A 20,965-nucleotide genomic window follows, 5' to 3' on the forward strand; every position below is an offset into this window, starting at 1 on the left:
GAGATATTTTTGTTTACTATTCAATTTCCTTGCTGTAACATGGAATAATGATCTTTATCAAGAAGGCTGGGCTTAGATTAGGGCTTAAGAATTTGAATAAACACATTCCACATAGAGCAAATTATAAAGAGCAAAGGAGAAAGTCTGTGTTTGTGAGACTGTCATGAGATTGATGCAAATAAAAAAAGAGGTTAAGAGTGAGATTTAAAAGTCAAGGGCTAAGGTGGCATCTGATCATATAGAACCTTGAAAGCCAAGTCTTCCCTACCTCCACCCTCATCTCCACCCCAAGAAGTTATTGGATTCCTAACTATAGAAATGAAGGGGCTGAGGAAGAAATGGTATTTTAGTCAAACGACATCGTGCCAGTATAAGAGTTGTGAGAGACGGGAAAGACCATTAGAAGGCTACTGTAGATATTAGGCAGAAATAATTATAGATAAGGAAACTGAAGTCCTGAGAGGAAATACAATTTATACAAGTCCACGCTTAGAGAGTGGCAAGAAATATACATGGTATATAGGCAGGGTGCCTTATTTATTACCGAACTCTTTGTGTGCCTTTAATAATTCAAAAATAATTGCTTTTTGTAAAAATAAGTACTCTATACTTAAAACCATGTGAAAACTCTCAGAATACAGGAGCAGAGCTGCCACTACAGCATTTCTCTAGTCTAGCATGCTCAATATTCCAAAGAGGCAGGAGCTTTGATTTTAATATTTACTATACATCTACTATGTGCCATACTGGAGGAACAAAGGTGAACATGATAGCTTCTGTCCTTAAGGAATATATAACCTAGTAGGGAACAAAGAAACCAACAGTGATGAAACACTGTGTTAAGTGCTACAAGAGAGGTATGTTACATGACTGTAGTTTAACCCAGTCTGAGAAGGAGAGAGGAAAGGTGTGATGCTTCAGTCAAGATCTGAAGAATGACTGCAAAGAAGAGGAAGGCACTGGGGGTTGGGGGGTGAGGGGTTGTAAAGACTTCCAGGTTTAAGAAGTGCCCCCAACTGCGCAAGATACAACTCTTGTGCAATAAAAGCAAGAGGAAGGAAATCTAAATCAAACAAAAGGAACGATAAGGAAAAAAAATCTGTTAAATTTAGTAAGGCACAAAAGAAGGAAGAGGACTCATCAAAAGGAAGAGAGAGGAAGTCAGAGCTGAGAAGAAAAATGAGAGAAAGAGACAAAACATAGTGTAAAATGAAGTGAGACTTGGAGAAGAAGGGCCATTAACTGCTCATCTGAATAGGGCACTAGTTTCTCTCTTGACCTACAACTCTTAACACAGGCCTTTAGTTCTGCTGTGAACTAAATGGTATCATTTAAACTGACCATATGGAAACTGGAAATTTAATAAACCAACTGAATTTACATAAGCTCTTCTCAGTTTCAAGATATAACCATGTTATGTGTATGGCAACATTTTCCTCAGGTTTTACCATTTGTTGGGATGGTCTTTTTAAAGACATTACTAAATGTTTTATTATTTTGTTATCAAAGCCACGAGTTCTTTTCTTTTTGAATTCTGACAGTTTGTTCAGTAAATTCTTCTTCGCCCAGAAAGCTGATAAATGTTTATGTAAATTTTTAGTTTGTTATTCATTTTTTTATGTAGTTATAATGTTTTCCCTAGGTAGCTTAGTTTGGCACATAATGTGACTTGAAAATCTAAACTGGATTTTCTTCAAATTTAAAATTTTCCATCCTTGGCATGTTCCTTTTATTCATGTATGTATATTCTATGCATATACCAGGGTTCTTTTTTTGAGGATCCTCTTCCACTGTGTGCCTCCTTTTAAATAAACATAATTTTAGACCTTCTGTTAATTTATAAAGCAGATGAGTTAAAAAAGTCAAAATTTGCTTTTCATATATCCATCACTGACGTTTTCTCTGTAGTTTGGTGGTCCTCTATAGAAAAGGCCCAAGTTCTACTTAGAGTCCAACACTTCAAAATACTTTGCCTACAAAGAGCATTACTCTAAAATGCAGAATACGGAGAAAGCAAAAAATACCTTCCATGACTTCACATTAATCCTAAATGTGGGAGTGATGGTAAACACAGAAGTATCTTGATCAAAAATTCTCTAAGAACAAAGTTCCTTTTGAAGGCCTATGCATGAAGCAAATTTAAAGGAAGCTATGATCTCCTGAGAGTTGAAAGGGACTCAGAAGGAAGCGACGGACTACGTTATTCAAAGGCTTGGTAGGAGCAAGCACAGTAAACCAGCAACCAGGGAACTTGCATGGCCTGGTCCTCTGGGAGTGAGCTGACACTTGGAAATAAGTTTTGTAAAGTTTCCACATGGAATTGAACCACCCTAAAAAACAGAGAGGGGTACTGTTCTTAGGCCAGCCCTGGTGAAATCCTCCTTACTTGGAGGAAATAGAAATACTAGGGGGGAGGCGATTCACACCCTTATGCCTTCTTCTTTATTTATGTCTGTTTTTGACAACCCAGGATGTAAATAACATATCCTCTTCATTATCATGTACATTAACTATGAGATTAACTAAAGATCATATAAGGATGCATAAAAACAAATAACTATTTTAACAGTTGATAGAGGTTAAGATGCCTAAGATTATAAGTCAAATCAAAGGCAATTTTATTAATTTAATGTTTTATTTATAAAGCATTTCAATGTACTCCCTAGTAAAGCAATGCCTTTTACAGAATGATGAACCATATTCAACCAGATTTTCATAATATTGGATACTCTTAATCTACTAAACACTGAACAGGAACTCCTTTTATCTAAATTGGAAAAAACAATCTTAGTTCAATGCTCTACAAAGAAACTCCTATCATTCCTATAAATAAGAAGTTCTAATGATCAATTTTATAATTACTTATTATACAGTACATCATAAACCATAATCTGAAATCACAGAGCAACTAAAAAAATCCTGAAAAAAAAAAAAGTATAAAACTCTTTTGTTTATATTCCAGCTTTTTAAGTTCATTTCAAAAACTGCAAGAGAATAAATTTGTTTTTTTAAGCCACCCAGTGAATGGTGATTTGTTGTAGCAGCCCTAGGTAAACCAACAAGGTCACTGTTTAACTGTAGAAATGAGGCTTCTGTGACACTTCCAGAGAAATTCATCTTGCTTGTTCTGCCCTACACTTGGGACTGTTCCTACTACTATACTACCTCGGTACGCAGGGATCTTCAGAGACAGCAGATAGTATCCATACAGTCTTTCAGCTTCATCTGAAAGTATAGGCTACAACTTCTACTCTCTTAGGTAGGAGAAACTGTCTTGAAATTCTTGAAAGCCTCGTTAGGGAGGCAGGCGACTATTGTTTTTCTGCACTTTTGCTCTATTCCTCTACAAGAGAGCCAAAAGTGTGACAGGAAATCTAACCCCTCAGGGCAGCCCATATATATTTGGGGGGTGGGGTAGGGGAGAGCATGCCAGATAGCTGCAGCTTGAGGCAAAGAAGCCATTAGATTTAAATTTGAATCATCAATGAACTCAAGGTTTCAAACAGAGGTAAAGGGAGGAGTAGAAATAAAGACAGATGTATGTGTATGTGTGTTTGTAGGTGTGTCCACTGAAAGGGCCTCGAAGCAATGATACCCCAGTAGCAATTAGCACACCCAAGTGCCCAGTTTTTGGTTTCTAAATATATATTCTACCCGAAAAGTAACCAGATATCCCTGGAGTAATGATTCTGCATCTGGGGTGGGGGAAAGACAAGCCCTTAAAACATCTTCTTGTGCCACAAAGTGCTCATTAAAGATGAGGACATGTCATAAGGACACAGGAACCAGCCTGAAGGGGGTTCCAGGGGCTAAATCTGGGACAATTTAAGCTTCAAAATAAATTATGACAGAAACAACTATAACCTATTTAATAAAACAAGAATCCATGATATAAATATATAAATATATGAGAAAGAAAGCTTTTCCTTACAGAATACCAAATAATTAATGTAGATAAAATGACAGATGATTATCATTTTGCAACCACTGTAATAACAACTGTTGCAGGCAAAACTCATCAGTAGATGTCAGGGGATATGTTAATCAGTGAGTGAAAATTTGATGAGACTATTTACATATTCTCAAAAATATCTCCCCACAAAGTACGAAGGCGGGGCGGGAGGACGGACACTACCTTAACCAAGTGATTAAAATTAACATCAACAATATTAGGACAAACCAACATCATATGCTTCCTGTAATGATGCACTAAGACACATTATCAGTCCTGATAAAATGCATTACCTGAATCAAATCATAAGAAGCATTTTACAAAATAATTGGCCTCTAGTTTTCAAAAATGCGAAGGTCAAGAAAACAAAGAAAGGCTGAGGATATGTTCCAGATTAAAGGAAACCTAAAGAAACATGACAATTAAATGCAATGCTTGATACTGGACTGGATCCTGGACCAAGAAAATACATATGTATATAAACATAGTTATAAAGGGCAATATTGGGACAACTAACAAAAGTTGATTATGGACTGCGGATTAGATCAGAGTATTGTATCAATGTTACATTTCCTGATTTTGATAACAGTGCTGCAGTTATGTAAGGGAATATCTTTGCTCTTAGGAAATATACACTAAAAAACTTAGTCATAAAGTGGCATAAGGCCTGCGACTTATTCTCAAATGGCTCGGAAAGAGTGTGTGTGTATGTGTAAATATGTATATAGGAAGAGAGGAATGATAATTAGGCAAAAAGTAAACAATAGCTGAATTTAGGTAAAGGGAATACAAGAGTTATTTGTACTCTTAGAACTTTTCTATAAGTTTGAAATTTTATCCCAATAAATTAAGGAAAAGAAAAAGGAAGGGAGAAAGAGGAGATAAAAGAAAGGAAAGAAAGAACATTCTGGTCTCTACCCTCAGGAAGTTGTAGTCTAGTTAGGAAAACAATTAAAAGATCATTTATAATTCAGAAATAAACTTAGGAAAACATATCGGCAGAAAAAACATTTTTACCAAATAAACCTAAGGACCCTGAGAAATAACGCATATTTCTTGAACACCTGGTTTTTATTACATATACATTACCTTTCCTAAATTGCATTTGCCTGGCTTACTGTTAACTTTTATTTGTTTATTCTGGTCATCATAAAATTAATTTTAGTTAATGCAAATAAAAGCAAACTGTCTTAAAAAAATACTCATCAGATAATTTTTTCACAGAGGCAAAAGAAAATCATTTGTAAACTTCAGATGAGAAAAAAAACAAGTAACTAAAAAAAGAAATTGTTTAATGTCACCAGTAGGTCAGGAAGAAATCAGAATTCAGTTCTAAATCAAAAACTAGTACTTAAATAATAAGGCTTAAGCTAAATCTAGACTTCATGATGGATTTTTTTTTTTAAAGATGCTTTGATTTAAAAATTTTGTTAAGTGTGAGAACAAAGGTCTTATACAGTGAAACACTTGTACCATGCATTGTTCATTAACATATCCTGACATCCTGTAACATCCAGAGTTGGAAAGTGCCAGAAGTGACCAAATATCCATCCCCCACCCAACAAAGCTGAGATGTCTGTTTTCTCTTTCATCTATCTCATAAATGTAAAAATCCTAGGAAAGGCATTTACAATTCATCTAAATAAAAGTCACATCGCTAAACTGTATCATAGAGCGATTTATCAGTGTCAGCACTTTAGAATTAACTAAAAATATTTCTGACTCCGTGCTTTCATTTTCATTTTGATGACCACTACCTTGGTTCAAACCTATACTATATCATTCTCAGATTATTCTAGCAACTTCCTAACTCACCTCTCTTCTTTAGTCCATCACCTTCAGACTAATCTTCCTTAAAGACGCTTTTCATGTCATCATTCTGCTCAAACATCCTCAAGAGTTCCCCATGACATTCTGAATTCAGTACAAACTCTTCACCAAATGATTTCAGATCCTCTCTGGCATGTCCTCAACCTAAATTTTCAACCTTATTTACTACCCTTCGATCAACCTAAATGAATTGGTATTCTTGAAAAAAAAAAAACAAGCTATGCATTCTTAACTTGCCTTTGTTCATGTTTTCAACCTGAATGCAACATCTCAACCTGTCAAGAGTGACAGAATACATTTCTCTCCTTCCCTAAAATCCCATGGAAATGACAGTAAACAATTATGAAAGGGAATAAATTCATAAAGGCAGTGAGAACTGGAGATGGCAAAGGAATCAAAAGACCAGAGATTTTGGTAAATTTCTGGAAGAAACGGGTAGAATCATATAGGTAGATGAACCAGAGCAGGAGCCATAGCTCAAAGCAAGCATTTTCACTCGGCATTATTTAACAAATATGTATTAAGCATACTATGTGCCAAACACTGTCCTAGAATCTCAGGATACACTTCTAAGTGTGACAAACAAGGGACCTTCTAACACTTAACTTACATTCTAGTCCAGGGAGAAAATATTAAACAACAACAAAAAGAAAAAATCAGACCCATGATGAGTGTAGTGATGATTAAATTAGGATTGCATGGAAAGTGACTCGGTATCTGCTTTAGATTTAATGAATAGGGAAGGCCTCTCTGAATAGTAATATTTACAGTGAAATATAAATGACAATAAGGAATCAGACATGCAAAGATAAGAGAGAAGAATGTTTCAGGTAGAGGATACAAGTTTGGTGTAACAGAAAGAAAGGTTAGTCTGATGGGGAGAGAGAGCCGGATCATACAAGGATTTGTAAACCAAATAAAGGAGTTTGAAATTTATTCTAAGGAAGCCCTCTTGAGGGCAATGAGAAGTTATCTCTCACAAAAGGCTGCAGCAGAGGTGGGGACCAGTCTTGAAGGAGTTCAGATGGTAGAGTTGGAAAAGGAATAGAGGTGGAAAAACAGATGCTCATCAGGACACAACCAGTATTCAGAGAGTAATTTTGGCATTTGCTTCCAGGGTTAAGGAAACTAGAAAAAACAACTCTCTTAAGCCTGGTAGCAAATTTAAATGCCTTCTGGGTCATGTGGCCAATATAAATACTAGCGGTTGACAGATGTAAAACGATAGGGAATGGTGGGGCCTGATAACTAGAGGGCATACCTCAGCTAAAAACATTCAAATTTTTTAAAGTTTATTCTGGAACTAGATAGTGGTGAAGTTTGCACAACCTTGTGAATATATTAAAACCCACTGAATTCTTACACTTTAAATTTAAATGTTATGTATGTGTATTAGATCTTCATTTAAAAAACAAATAAATTTTAAGCACTGTTCCAGTTAAATGCAAGAAGAGTTAGATACTTACTCTGAGAGGTTCATGAACTTTGTACCTTTCTATGGCATTTACAGGTAATCGACTTTGTATTATATGGTGGTTATCTGTGCACTTGCCTTATCAACCCCCACACCCAACTAGGTGGCAGGTTTCTGGAGAGAGACCATATGGTTCTCATTTTCACTCCGTAGTAACTACCAAAGAACCATATTCTTTCTTCATCTGAATTTCACCTTTTTTTCTGCTAAATATTCCTACTTTATAACTCAAAATTTAAGATGACATCTAACTTAAGATGACTCAAAACTAAAGGTGCATTTCTTAAAAAAAAAATAGTAGCCAGTTTATCTGGTTCTCAATAAATACTAATTTAAAGGAACCAACGCATTTAAAATTAATTTCCCTATCAATAGAGGAATAGTTTAGAAAAACCAAAGGAAATTCTACAATGCACTTGAGTTTCAGCAGAGTATTTTTACAATATGTCTATAAACCTATATGTTTCTAGGGATGTAATTGGATTCAATAGCTGTTATATAGGACTATTTTGTAAAAATTAACAAATGAATATTAGCAAGGGTTCTTGCATGTGACAGAAACCTAACACAAACTAGTTTTTAAGCAAAGAATCTATTCAAACTGAAAGTATAAAAAAGTTTATCAATACATTTATCACAATGTACCTCTTTTCTCAACTGCCTTCAGCACCCTTTCTCTCCTCTCCATGGTTTATTCCAAAATTCTGTCCTCCTGTTCTGCAACCTGCTTTACCTCTCTATCTCTTTAGATTCTCCCTCCGCATTCTGTCCCATTAATTCTCTCTCTCAGCATTCTTCAAAGGAGTTACTTCCAATTCTTACATATGAAAATCCAAAACTCGCATATTTGCTAAAAAAGACTTTTAGAATTAACTAAAATTCTGCATAGAAACTCAAGGTTGGGGAGGAATCACTTTACTAGTAAATCCCACATACACAATTCTTCCCCTCATTATATCCTGGCAGGAGTGAGAAAACCATATTAATCAGCTACAAATACCGTCAGAATTCTCGGTTTAAGCAGAATTCACTCTATATTTATTCGTACTAAAAAAAGTTATTTTTCACTTAAGAAGATTAGTATTTCTTAACAAGAAATATTATTCATTCAACAAATAATGAACTACTATGAGTCTGGCACTAAACTGGTAAGCATAGCGAATGTAACTATTTTAAAGGTAGACATAGTCTCTGCCATCAGGCAGTTTTATTAAATATCTAACGAGACTAGAACTTTTATAGCTTTATATTTACACTCTGCTTTTTAAATTAATGCACCTACATGTTAAAAATATTTTCAATTTGAAATGTTTTTCATCACACACACATAGGGAGGGGTATTGTTAAAGACAAATTTTGTAAAAATGATACATTCAACATTTACAGAGTAAATAATTTCTACTCTTATCGAATTGCCACTGTTGAAATGAAAAAAATATGTAACGAGATATTGTATTTTTACTTGATTGACTATACATGATTACAAAAAATTAACTATGTTCCCCCAAAAAAGCTCACAGGAAGGAAAATAACTCATGGGTTCTGTTAAGCAAATAATCATCTAAATTATCTACACAGATGTCACAAAGTAAGAGTTAATACACTTCAAGCAATTCTCTGATGTCAGTCTTACAGCCAGGACAGATAATATTTTAGATTGAAAAAAAAAAACAAACAACCCTTATATCCCACTGTGAACAAAAAAACAATGGTTTTCTTCACAACTCTCTAAAAGCTTTAATTTGTGATCGGAAACTTTTTTTTTCATGGACATTTGAAAAAAATACAGTTTCCATGGATAAAAACTGAATATGCTACAAAACCTTATATTCCTTATTCTAATAACTATATTTCTAGAAATGTACTAAAAAAAGAGTATCCATTTCATATCTATCAAGTTGGCAAAATAGTAAATCTGATATAACCAAAGGCTGGACAAGACATGGAGTAATGGGAACACTGCTGGTAGTATATACCTTAGCACTTTGGAGAGCCATTTGGAGATTATATGTCTTATGATCTCACAATACCAACTCTAAGTGTCCAAGCACCAGGAGAAATGGAAAAGGATGTTCATTACAACATCCTAACTATTCCTCAAAAGGGGAAAGGAAAACTGGCTTATTCTGATAAAAAGACTGACCTGGATCTATAAGAACCAGTATGAATAATGTCAAACCATATGGTTGAGTAAAAAATGCAAATTTTAAAAGAATGATAAAATAGTTTGTTGTGTATATAAAATTCAAAAAAGTACAGACAGCAATAAGTAAAATCTTAGGGACACATATGTATGAAATGCACTAAAACATGCAAAAGAACCACACAAATTGTTGGCCAGGGGAGGATTTTTTTTTGTATCTTCTCCTTAAACAAATTATTTGAAGCAAAATATAAACAATTGATTACTACTACTGGTGATGAGTATGTAGATGTCTATCATGTTTTATACTTTGGTTTAAAATGTTTCAAAATTTAAAACAAATTTATTTTTAAAAGAAATTAAAAATATGGACAAAGTCTATGACCAAATATACACATCAATATTTTTTTTAAAAAATGAGGAGGGTGAGGGCAACTAAATATCCTACAAGAAAGGCTGAGTAAATTTAAATGTGTTTTATATGTCCATCCTGGATTATAATGCAAATGTTGTAAATTATTCATAAAGCACTAAATGCATGGAAAAATAGTGATATAAGTTTAAATGAAAAAGCAGAAATTGTATATACAATGAGCTATATAAATACACACATAAACAGATATATGAGAAAATATACCAAAAACTTTAACTGCAGTCATTTCTGAATGGTAGAATTTTGTTTCATTTTCTTCTTTATAAATTTCTAAAGGTTGCATGTTTCCATGAATATTATTAATGAAAGGGCAGGTGGGGAAAGAAGACAAACTACAAAATGCAAACTCAAAATCCTCTGGTAAAAACTTATACCCCAATTAAACTCGTAAGATTCTGTTTTACTTCTGATTCTAAAAATATTGAACTATGTTAATAAATATAAGCCTCTTTAAATATTAATATCTGTAACCATACAAACCAAAAGAATTAAGCCAATAACTATAGTCGTAAACTTCTTTAATGTTTCTGTTTGTCTCCTTTCTTTCTAGCATTGTCACATCAGATGTTCCCTTCATCTGTACCTTAGATAAGGTTATCATGAAAAACCTCCATACCAAATCTTAATTTATATCATAAAAATAAGCACATATAAATAATGATTTGGCTGTAAGAAATTATACGAATAGATTAGTGTGCAGTGTTTATATAACATATTCTATGCCAAATGAAAAATGTAAAATACTGCTGAGAGAAATTAAAGACATACCATGTGAATGGAGGAGAAGATGCAATATTGTTATATGTCGATTCTCCCCATATTGAACTAGGTATGCATTGTAATTACAAACAATATCCCAATATTTGACTCTAAAATTTATATGGAAAAGCAAATGACCTAGAATAGCCAAAACAATTTGGAAAAATAACTTGGGGTATTTACACCACCTGACTTCAAGACTCACTATAAGGCTAAGTAAAAGAGACAATGTAGTACCCGCAAAAAAATAGAAAATTACATCAATGTAAGAGAATGGAGTCCAGAAATAGACCCACACTTATCCTGTCAAATTATTTTCAACAGGCATGTCAAAGTCAAAGTAGGTAAGGAGGAAAGATTTTTTTCCCCTCAGCTCTATTGAGATATAATTGACAAATAAAAATGAAAAGTCTTTTTAAAAAATAATGCTGGAATAGAATATAAAAAATTGCTACAACTAAATTTTAAAAAGATAAATCACCCAATTTTTTAAATAGGCAAAAGAGCTGTACAGTCACTTCCCAAATGGTTAATAAAAATTTTAAAGTTGCTCAACCTTATTAGTAATTAGCATATTAAAACTACAATGATATACCACTACATAACCATTACAGTGGCTAGAATGAAAAAGACTGACAATACCAAGTGTTAGGATGTAAAGCAATTAGAATTGTCATATAATACTGCTAGATATAAAAATGATACAGCTTTGGAAAAGTTTGCCAGCTTCTTAAAAAATAAAAAATACACCTACCCTATATAACCCAGCATGTCCCTCACAAGTATTTATCTAAGATAAATGAAAACATATACCATGAAGAGATTTGTACACAAATGTCATAGGAACTTTATTTGTAGAAGACAGAAATGAAAACAGCTCAAATACCTATCAATGAGTGAATGGATAAATAAAATGTGATATATACACATGATGGAATATCATTCGGCAACAAAAGGAGTTAATCCGAGTGAAAATATGAAACGATCTAAAAATCATTATTCTTCATGAAAATAAGCCAGATCACAGAGCGAGAATGAGCTAGAGAGAACATGTTAGATGATTCTAGATAGAAAATCTAGAATATGCATAATGATCTATACTAACAGGTTGCCCAGAGACAGAGGAGGAGAGCAGAATGACTAGCAAAGAGGTATGAGGAAACTCTAGAGGATGATGGAAATGTTCCCTATCTTAATCCCAGAGATGGATTCACAGGTGTATGAAAACTTATCAAATTGTATACTTTGATGTGTGCAGTTTATTATATGGAAACTACACCTCAATAGAATAGAAAAAACCTTTTAAAGAAAGAAACAAATCAAAGAACAAATCAAAGGAGTCAAGGTAGTGGCTACCGATGAGAGCAGAGGTATAAAGAAGTATATATGAGGGAAGTTTCTGGTACACTGATAATTTTCTATTTTTTCATCTTTGTATTGATTATACAGGAGTATTCAGGTTGTAGAAATGTATGCTTATGATAAATACCCTTTTCTGCAAAATTTTAAAAAAGAGAACATCTACATATGATCTAGCAATTTCACTCCTTTATCCAAGAGAAACAAAACATCTCTCCACGAAAGATTTGTACAAAAATATTCACATTAGTTTGTACTTAATAGTCCCAAACTGGAAACAGCGCAAGTGTCCTTCAAAAGGAAGCTGGATGAACAATCAATGGTATATTCACATATTTGTACCATTGAGTATTACTCCACAATAAAAAGAAACAAACTACTGATATGTCTAAAAAACATTATGCTGAGTGCAAGAAGTCAGAGCAAATGATTATACATGTATGATTCAACTAATACAAAGTTATAAAACAGGCAAAACTTACCCGTGCTTAAACTGTGTTTGCAGAAGCTTTGAGGACAGGGAGAAATAGAAAGGGGAAAGGTAAAGAGGGTAGAGTCATGAAAAATGTCTTTTACCTTGCTAGGGATGTCAAGAAAAAATGTACTATGGACATGAAAAAATTATAAATGTATTGACACTACTGAATTACTAAATTAAATGTTAAATGGGTACTTTTTATTCACCTTGAATAATTACTGAAAGCATAATGAAAAATATAAACTCAAGCTTCTGAAATAAGCCAATAATTTCAATTGTGGTGAAGAATAAATTTTAAGGTCTCACTTTGCTGAAATTTATCTATTTTTCTTCTGCAAATATTATTTTCCAATAAGTAGGAGAATCAGAATGTATTTTTCCAAGTGCTTTATTTTTAAGATGGTTTCATATAAGATTATACACTATGAAATGGAACTTAAAAATGAAAGGCTCATTATTAACAGTAATTCGATAAGCTTGTATAGTGGTTTCCAAAATGGAGGTGACTGTACCCCAGGAGGTATGAGTGATCCACTGAGGTATAAGAACATATTAGGAGTTCTTTTTATATTTACTTCTTAATACACATATGTATTTTAAGTATAATATAATATAATACAATATGACATATATGTATCCTTAACATACAAAATGACATGGCATCTTCATTATGGACACCTGTCAGACAGTTACACTTATAAAATAACCTAAGTATCTGGTACTAAGTGATTCTAAGTATTCTGAAAGAAGAGTGATAGTATTTGCTAAATTCTTTTTCAATAATGAAATAAAGAACCTACCTTTTGTAAGCTGCTACAGGAGAGTGGTGTTCCAGAGAAGATAGATTCTCAAGAGTAAATGATTTCCTTAATAGAAATAATATTTTATGGAAAAACTGTATTAATAATTCTTCATGAAGCAGCTGCTTTTGACCTCAACAAAAAAAAGTTGGGGGCGAGATGAGATTTATAATTTCGAAAGCAGCCACTGCAGCAGAAGAGAAGCTGAAGCAAAAAAAGAGTGTCAATGTTCAAGATGTTATTGATGTGGTTGAGGAATGACCATGTATTTGGCATCAAACAGGTTTATTGGTTTTCTTGTGGCAAAGTATTTAAAGAGCTGCCAGATTTCAAGATAAGTTAAACATTTATCTTTTACAAAAAGAAGAGTCTAAATTTGCTGACTTTTTGAGATAAATAACTGTTAGCAGTATGCTATGTAGCTGTTGTTTTTAAAAACACAAATGTGGTAAGTCTATCTGTACCTTAAAAGTAAATGAGGCATTTTAAAACTTAGTAATAACTGTATTCCAAAAGAAAACAATGTGTGTCATCCTGAAATACTCGTACCTGCATACTCTAAAGTATAGAAAGCATTTTCTAACTCTTTAAAGGCTTTTCAAACATAGAATTTCTATGGGTTTTGAACACATTTATTAAAAATATATAAATGCGAATCCTCACAGTGGTTTGCACAGTAAGAGCAAACTTTACTACCCAGCTCTGCATAATTGATGGATAGAAACTAAACAATGAGTATCTCCATTTAGAAAGCACAGCCAAAGATGCACTTATTCTTTTAAGGCATGTGTCCCTACAGGAGCTGCCTGTCAGCTAAAACAAGCATTAAAACCAAGGACCAAAATAAACATTTAAAACCTAGAATTTGGAATTTCTGTATTACCAAGTAGTAAAACCAAGATTTTTCAAACATAATGCAGAATATTCACTGCTCCTGCTTTTTTAAAATTGTATTTATTTTAAAAATTTAGGATAAACAAAAAGGTTTTTGAGCCTTTACTAACATTTATAAAGCACTCTACTCACAAATAAGGGGGACCACTGATTCCCTTCACTAGTCTCTAAAATCATTTGTTACAACATGAAATAAACCAAATAAAAGCCAAGAAAGAATTATTCTTTATAAATTAAATAAACATTATTATATTTTTATGGATCTTTTCAGGATATGTAACACCAACTGTAAAGAATTCTTCAAATAATGGGTTTCATTAAAACCCTTTTATTGAATTTCTATTATATTTAAGGGACTGAGAGGTATTTCAGATGGGTAAACCCAGGTCCAATACTTCAGAACTCAGAGGGATTTAAGACAGTACACAATTATCTACAACATAAGGCAAATCAAGTAACGTCTAGAGGAATGAAGAAGAAAGCAATTAATGCTGCTTGGTGTCAAACAGCTTCACAAAGGTACGTGGCAATGGAGCTGGGTCTCAAAGGATGAATGGGATGCTGACTAGAAAAATTAATGAAAATGAACCATACTTAGGAACATGGATAGAGGCATGTACAATCTGGGATACATAAAGAATACATTGTATTTTCAAGTCACAGTATTAGTTTTGCTGTAATGACTTAGCTAACACTTTTCTTCACATATTAAACTTAGTAAGATTTGTGTCAAAGTAATTTCGAAAAAAGCATCCAATTTTCAAGTATGGTTACAAAACTGATTTATTGAAATTCTACAATATTTGGGCCTATTAAGTTTACAGTTCTAATTTTCTCCAGATTTCATCATTCTTCACCAGGGGACTTAGATTTTAAGTTATACATAATACGACAAGACATCAATTATGGGCCTCCTAACTTGTTTTTCATCTTATCTAAAGGGATGACTTGTCCCTTCTTTTCCAAACATAATCTCTTCACCCATTTTCAAATCATAGTCCTTTCTGCTTCTTTTTGGACTTTGCTCCCTCAATAACATTCTGTACTGATTCCTCATATCCTGAGCTTAAACTAGTGTCCTCTATTTTGGAAAGGAAAATACCTATTTGATTTCTCCATTATGCCTAGCTCTGCCTAAAGCAGACAAACAATATGTATTTTATTAATAGCAAAGTACATACTTTTTAAAAAGCAAATTTATAAATCATGAGTGATGTATTTTAAGACATCTGCTCCAAAATGTGGTAAATATTGTATCTTAAAATAACAGCGATAAGAGCATGGGATGAAGCTTTAGAGATCATATAATCTGGGGGTTTTCTAATACTTCACAACAGAACTTTTCCAGCTGAAATCTTATACAGCATCCCAAATATATAAAACTGACAAAAGTGTTGCTAATACTCTTTTATGTTCAAATACATTATATTAATTTATTACAAACTCAGATGAATTGAAGGTTAGGGATGTTAGTTACAATCTCATGACCTTCTAACCAACCCATTTATTTATGCAAAATTTTGTTTTAATTTCACCAGATAAGTTGTTGCAAGTAGATCACAGATAAGGGAGACCACTGATTCTCTTCTGTTTTGTTTTGGTCACAGTTTTAGTTGTTCACCTTGCAGTCTCAAGGTATGCTTCAATAAAATTGATTCAAAAAAAATTTTAAATACAAACTTTTTCTTTCAAGATTAGTAACAATATCTAACAACTGTTTACGAGGTGAACAAGAAAAACCTAAAACTTATAAAAAGCTATAAAAACATCTATAATATGACACCAGGACTTAGATGTTCATTTATTACTAAATGACTTACACAGGATGAGAATACCGCAAAAAAAAAGGGCTTGGGTCTTACCGCCGTTTAACTGAAAACAATGCATGTCATAAAAAGGTACGTTTAGACAATTCTATATGAATAGATATGCATAAGACTGATTTTTTTAAAAACCTACTGCAAACTACAACTTTCCTTATCAATAACTCATTTAAAATTCACAAATAAGCAGATATTGAGAAGCTTTATGCTAAGGAATGCTTACCCCCCCACCACACACACAAAATTAACCATGTATAACCATGTAGCATTATTGTTTTCAATGTGTTAAAATTTTATATACATGTAAACGAGGGTGCCAAGACCATTCAATGGGGGAAGTACAGTCCTTAAAACAAATGGTGCTAGGAAAACTGAATATTCACAAACAAAAGGATGTAGCTGGACCCTTACCTAACACCATATGCAAAGACCTAAACTTAAGAGCTGAAACTACAAAACTCACAGAAGAAAACATGGAGGAAAAGCTTCATGACATTGGATTTAGAAATTTCTTGGATGTGACACCAAAAGGACAGGTGACAAAAAACAAAAATAAACTGGACTTCATTAAAATAAAAAACTTTTGAACATCAAAGGACACTATCAACAGAGTGAAAAAGCAACCCACGAAATGGGAGAAAATATTTGTAAATCATGGCTCCGATATGAGATTAATATCCAGAATATATAAAAAATTCCTACAACTCAACAATGAATTAAACAGATTTAAAAAACTGGCTGGGATAGACATTTTTACAAAGATATGCAAATAGGCAATAAATACATGAAAAGATGCTCTACGTCACTAATCATGAGGAAAATGTAAATCAAAACCACAATGACACCATTTTTCACTCATTAGGGATGTCTATTACAAGAAAAACAACAACAACAGAAAATAACAAGGCAGGTGAATATGTAAAGGAATCGGGATCCTTGTGCGTTGCTGTTGGGAATGTAAAACTGTACAGCCACTGTAGAAAACAGTATGGCAGTTGATAAAAATTCAAACACAGAATTACCATATGACCCAGCCATTCCACTTCTGAGTATGTATCCAAAAGAACTGAACGCAGGGGCTCGAACAGATATGTATACACCAATAGCCAGAGCAATACCATTCACAATAGCAAAAGATGGAAACAATCGAATGTCCATCTACAAATGAATAAACAAAATGTTGTACATACACACAATGGAATATTATTCAGCCTTTAAAAGGAATGAAATTCTGATTCATGCTACAACATGGATGAACTTTAACATTATGCTAAGTGAAATAAGCCAGATACACACATACATACGCGCGCACGCGCACACACACAACTCCCACAAATATTGCATGATTCTACTTGTATGAAGTAGAATAGTAGTCACAGAAAGTAGAAAAGTGGCTACCAGAAGGTGAGGAGTCACTGTTTAATGGGTAGAGTTTCAATCTGTAACAATAAAAAAAGTTCTGGAGATGGATAGTGATGACGGTTGCACAACTATGTGAATGTACTTAGTACCACTGAACTATACACCTAAAATGGTTAGAATGGTAAATATTATGTTGTATGTTTTACCTCAATAAAAAAATACTGTTATTTATTTTATTAAGGTGACAATACAGGAATGTAGTTAAGAATACAAGCTTAATTATGCTGCCAAATTTCAAATCCAGCTCTGCCACTTTATAGCTCTGTAGTCTGTGCCTGTTTTCTTAGATATTAACAGAACCTACTTCATAAGACATGACAGGATAAGTTAATACATGTAAAGCATTTAACACAGTGCATGTCATACAATAGTCACTTTATTATGGGTTTAAAATACATTTTAATAGATTTAAGTTAAACATCTGCAGAACCTCTAAAGGTCTTCCTCAAAATTCTAGAGTTCAGTAAAACACAGATTGAAAACCAGTGATCTAACCCAAATTTCTCCCTTAATAGGTAAAGGAACTGAGAGTCCAAGATAAGTGATTTGCCAGAAGTCACATCTCTTGTTTCACTAATATTAATTTTCCTAAAATAAGAATGTGGGATTAACAGCACTAATATTGACATCCAACTACTTGAGAACCAAGGCAAAGCCATAAGATTCTATAGTGTGTCCAAGAATCAATATAGCGTGACAGTCATCACCACACTACTCTAATAAATAATTATGAATGGGTGGGAACCAAAAGGTGACAAAACCAAAATAAAAGCCATTTTAATTATCTTCAAGGACAATGGTTAAAAACACCTCTTGGGAAATAAAATGTTAGAATATTTGTGAAAACAAATGACATGGATCAAGAGTTGAGAGACACTCAATACATGCCCACAACTCCACTCTTTTCAACCAGTTACTTAATTTGAAAAATCAGCTGTTTTTTCTATAAAATAGAGGAATTATCTACAAACAATTCTTTATTACATTCAAACAGAAGAGAGCACCAGTCCAAATAATACAAAATGTCTAATTAGACATTTCTATACTTAAATAGGATAGATCTGATTTCTGGGAAATTCATTACACAAAAAGCAAAATAACAGACAATCTTTGAAGGTCAGACTCAACAAGAGCGAAAAAGCTTTTGAGGTCTCTATTTTACCCTTCCCCCATCGCTCTTCCTTCTCAATTCGACTCTCAAGAATAGCACCACCTCTACATAGAAAGTCCTTTCCCTTCCCATCTACATCAGTTGAAATCCTACCCATTCTTAAAGGTTCCACTTAAACGCACAGCTTCCATCAATCCCCTCCGCCTCACTCCCCCACCCCTCTACCCTGCCGCCGCTGCTCTCAATCTTGAATTAAGCTGTCTTCTTTTCTCTTCCCTACTCTGCACCTCTACTTCATCATTCTATAATATAATGCATTGCATTACAATTACCTACGTTCACTTCTTTTGCCACCTTCCCAAGAAAATCTCAAGAGCTGCAGGCTAGGGAGGAAAGGAATTAACATTTGTTAAAATCTCAGTGCCAGGCAAGGTGCTAGGCATTTTGCACACGTTTTCTCATTTAATCTGTTTGACCACCATCTGGAAAGGTAAGCGGGTGGTGTTATTCCCATTTTACTGATAGAGAACGTACTGTGGAGAGTTCAATAGCTTATCTGATGTCACGCTGCTAAGCCAATTACAGTGCTTACGGAACCGCTGGTTTCCCTGGCTTCAAAGAGCTCTTTCCACTACTCTATGCTGCAGGTTTTGTTCACTTTGTGTCCCCTACTCCGACTAACATAGTATTCCACAAATATCTGCTTGATTTAATATTCCTGTGGACTCAGTACCACCCTTTTAATAACCGAATTACGCCCCACCCCTAACCCGTTACCTTTACCGTTCCTTTACAGCGGACTTTAAGTACACAGACAGCTCTCCACATTTGCAAGACGAATGCAGCAGACATCAACCCTTATTGGGAGGTTACGTGAAAACCTATCAATCCGCCCATATTTTCCCACAGAATGTAAGAAATGTACACACACAGGACACATTGGATGTAACGCTTATACCCTGCCAAAAAGCTCTTATTTCATACTAAGCCACGTCTTCGTGTTCATAAGCAGTAAGGTTTATGCAGTTTCCAGCTCACTGTGGGGACACCCCAAGACGCTGCTTGAATAAGGAAAGCACATCTTTCAAACCATCTTAAAACGAAGGCGCCCTTATACTATTACACGGCCTGCCTCTCCACCCCCCTTTGCACTCCCCACGCCCCCAGACACCATGAATTGCAGCTTGGATTTTGGCGGGAAATGCGCACAGACACAGAAAGATGAGATGGGGTTCCATAGCAATGGAGCGATTGCTTAGCCTGCTTAATTCGAAAGAAGACACAGAAGGTGCCCCGCCTTTTTAAATCTCTGCACTGAACTCCTTTACGAAAGATGGGGGTGGAGGGGAAGGGGGGAGGAACATCGAAACCCAAGGAACCCTAGATGTCGGATCACTGGTTTCCGCGGCTAGTCAGGGGAGAGTCCTTCCCTCCCCGCGGTGCCGGGCCACCAGCGCCCGGTGCCGGTCGGATAAGTCCAATCGCACCCTCGCCGGGCGGCCCCACATCTCATTGTCTCGCGCCGTCGCAGCCCCCGGGGGCACCTGGTGCAACCAGGCCGCGCCGCGCCGACCCGCACCCACCCGCCGGCCGCCTCGCCCCGCCAGGTCCAGGCAGCCGCGGCCGCGACCCCGCCCCGGGCTCGGCCGTCCGCACCGTGCCCGGATGGCGCGGCCGGGCGCCGGGAAAATGGAGGCGGGAGCGGCGGCAGCGCCTCACAGCCCCGCGCCCTGCCGCTTTCCTCCGCCGGCCCCGAGGGCGAAGCTGAGCACTCACCGCGACAGCTGCTCGGTCCTCCGGCGGCGCCGGCTACCGCGGCGGCCACGGGCTGGGCAGCTGCCACTTGCGCTCCTCCAGCCGCCGCCGCGCCGCCGCCCCGCCGCCTCCTCCCCAGGCGCGGCGCTCCTTCGCGACAGACGCCGTGAGCGCCCGCAGCTCCCGCGCCGCGCGCTCCGTGACTGACTGACTGACTGACTGACTGACCGACCGGGCGGCGCGGCGGCGGGGGCGGGGCGGGCGCGCGCGGCGGGCGGGGCGGCCGCAGAGCCCAGCCGCGGCGGGTCGGTCCGTGAGCGGCCGCGTCCGGCCGAGACGCGGAAGGCGGGGCTGAGGGCCCGGCGGCCGACAGGCGGACCGACGCGCGCCCGGCCGCTCGCTCCCCCCACCCCGCCCGCCGCCAACCACTCACTTCCGGCGCAGTCGGCCGCGCCCGCCCCTCCCGGGCGCCCCCATGCCCGCGCCCGCCGCCCGCGCCGCTTACCCTCCCTTCAGGCGCCGGACCGCACCCACCCCGGGCTGCCTCCGTGCTCCGCCTTTCCTCCGCGCGTCCCTGTGAACCACCTCAGGAACCTGTGAATCAGAGAATGAATGAGTGAGGAAGGAAAACCCCGGCGCTGTCCCACCCCCTGTCGCCTGTCCTTGGAAGCACGCCCAGCGGCCTCTGGGACACGCTCGAGATCTGTCCACGACCTATATGCATGCACCTTT

General features: G+C 36.3%; 1 protein-coding gene across 1 annotated transcript in view; it reads right to left on the reverse strand.

Annotated features, from left to right (window-relative positions):
• The window catches only part of RAPH1 (Ras association (RalGDS/AF-6) and pleckstrin homology domains 1), a 117,486-nt gene extending 97,111 nt beyond the window's left edge, over positions 1–20,375 (reverse strand). The window contains exon 1 of the mRNA XM_039844494.1: positions 20,255–20,375. The gene's annotated coding sequence lies outside the window, so the exon portion shown is untranslated. The remainder of the gene's footprint in view (positions 1–20,254) is intronic.
• Between the last annotated feature and the right edge of the window lie 590 nt (positions 20,376–20,965).

Source organism: Pteropus medius, unplaced genomic scaffold (assembly GCF_902729225.1).
Source record: "Pteropus medius unplaced genomic scaffold, Ma_sr-lr_union100, whole genome shotgun sequence".
NCBI lineage: Eukaryota > Metazoa > Chordata > Mammalia > Chiroptera > Pteropodidae > Pteropus > Pteropus medius.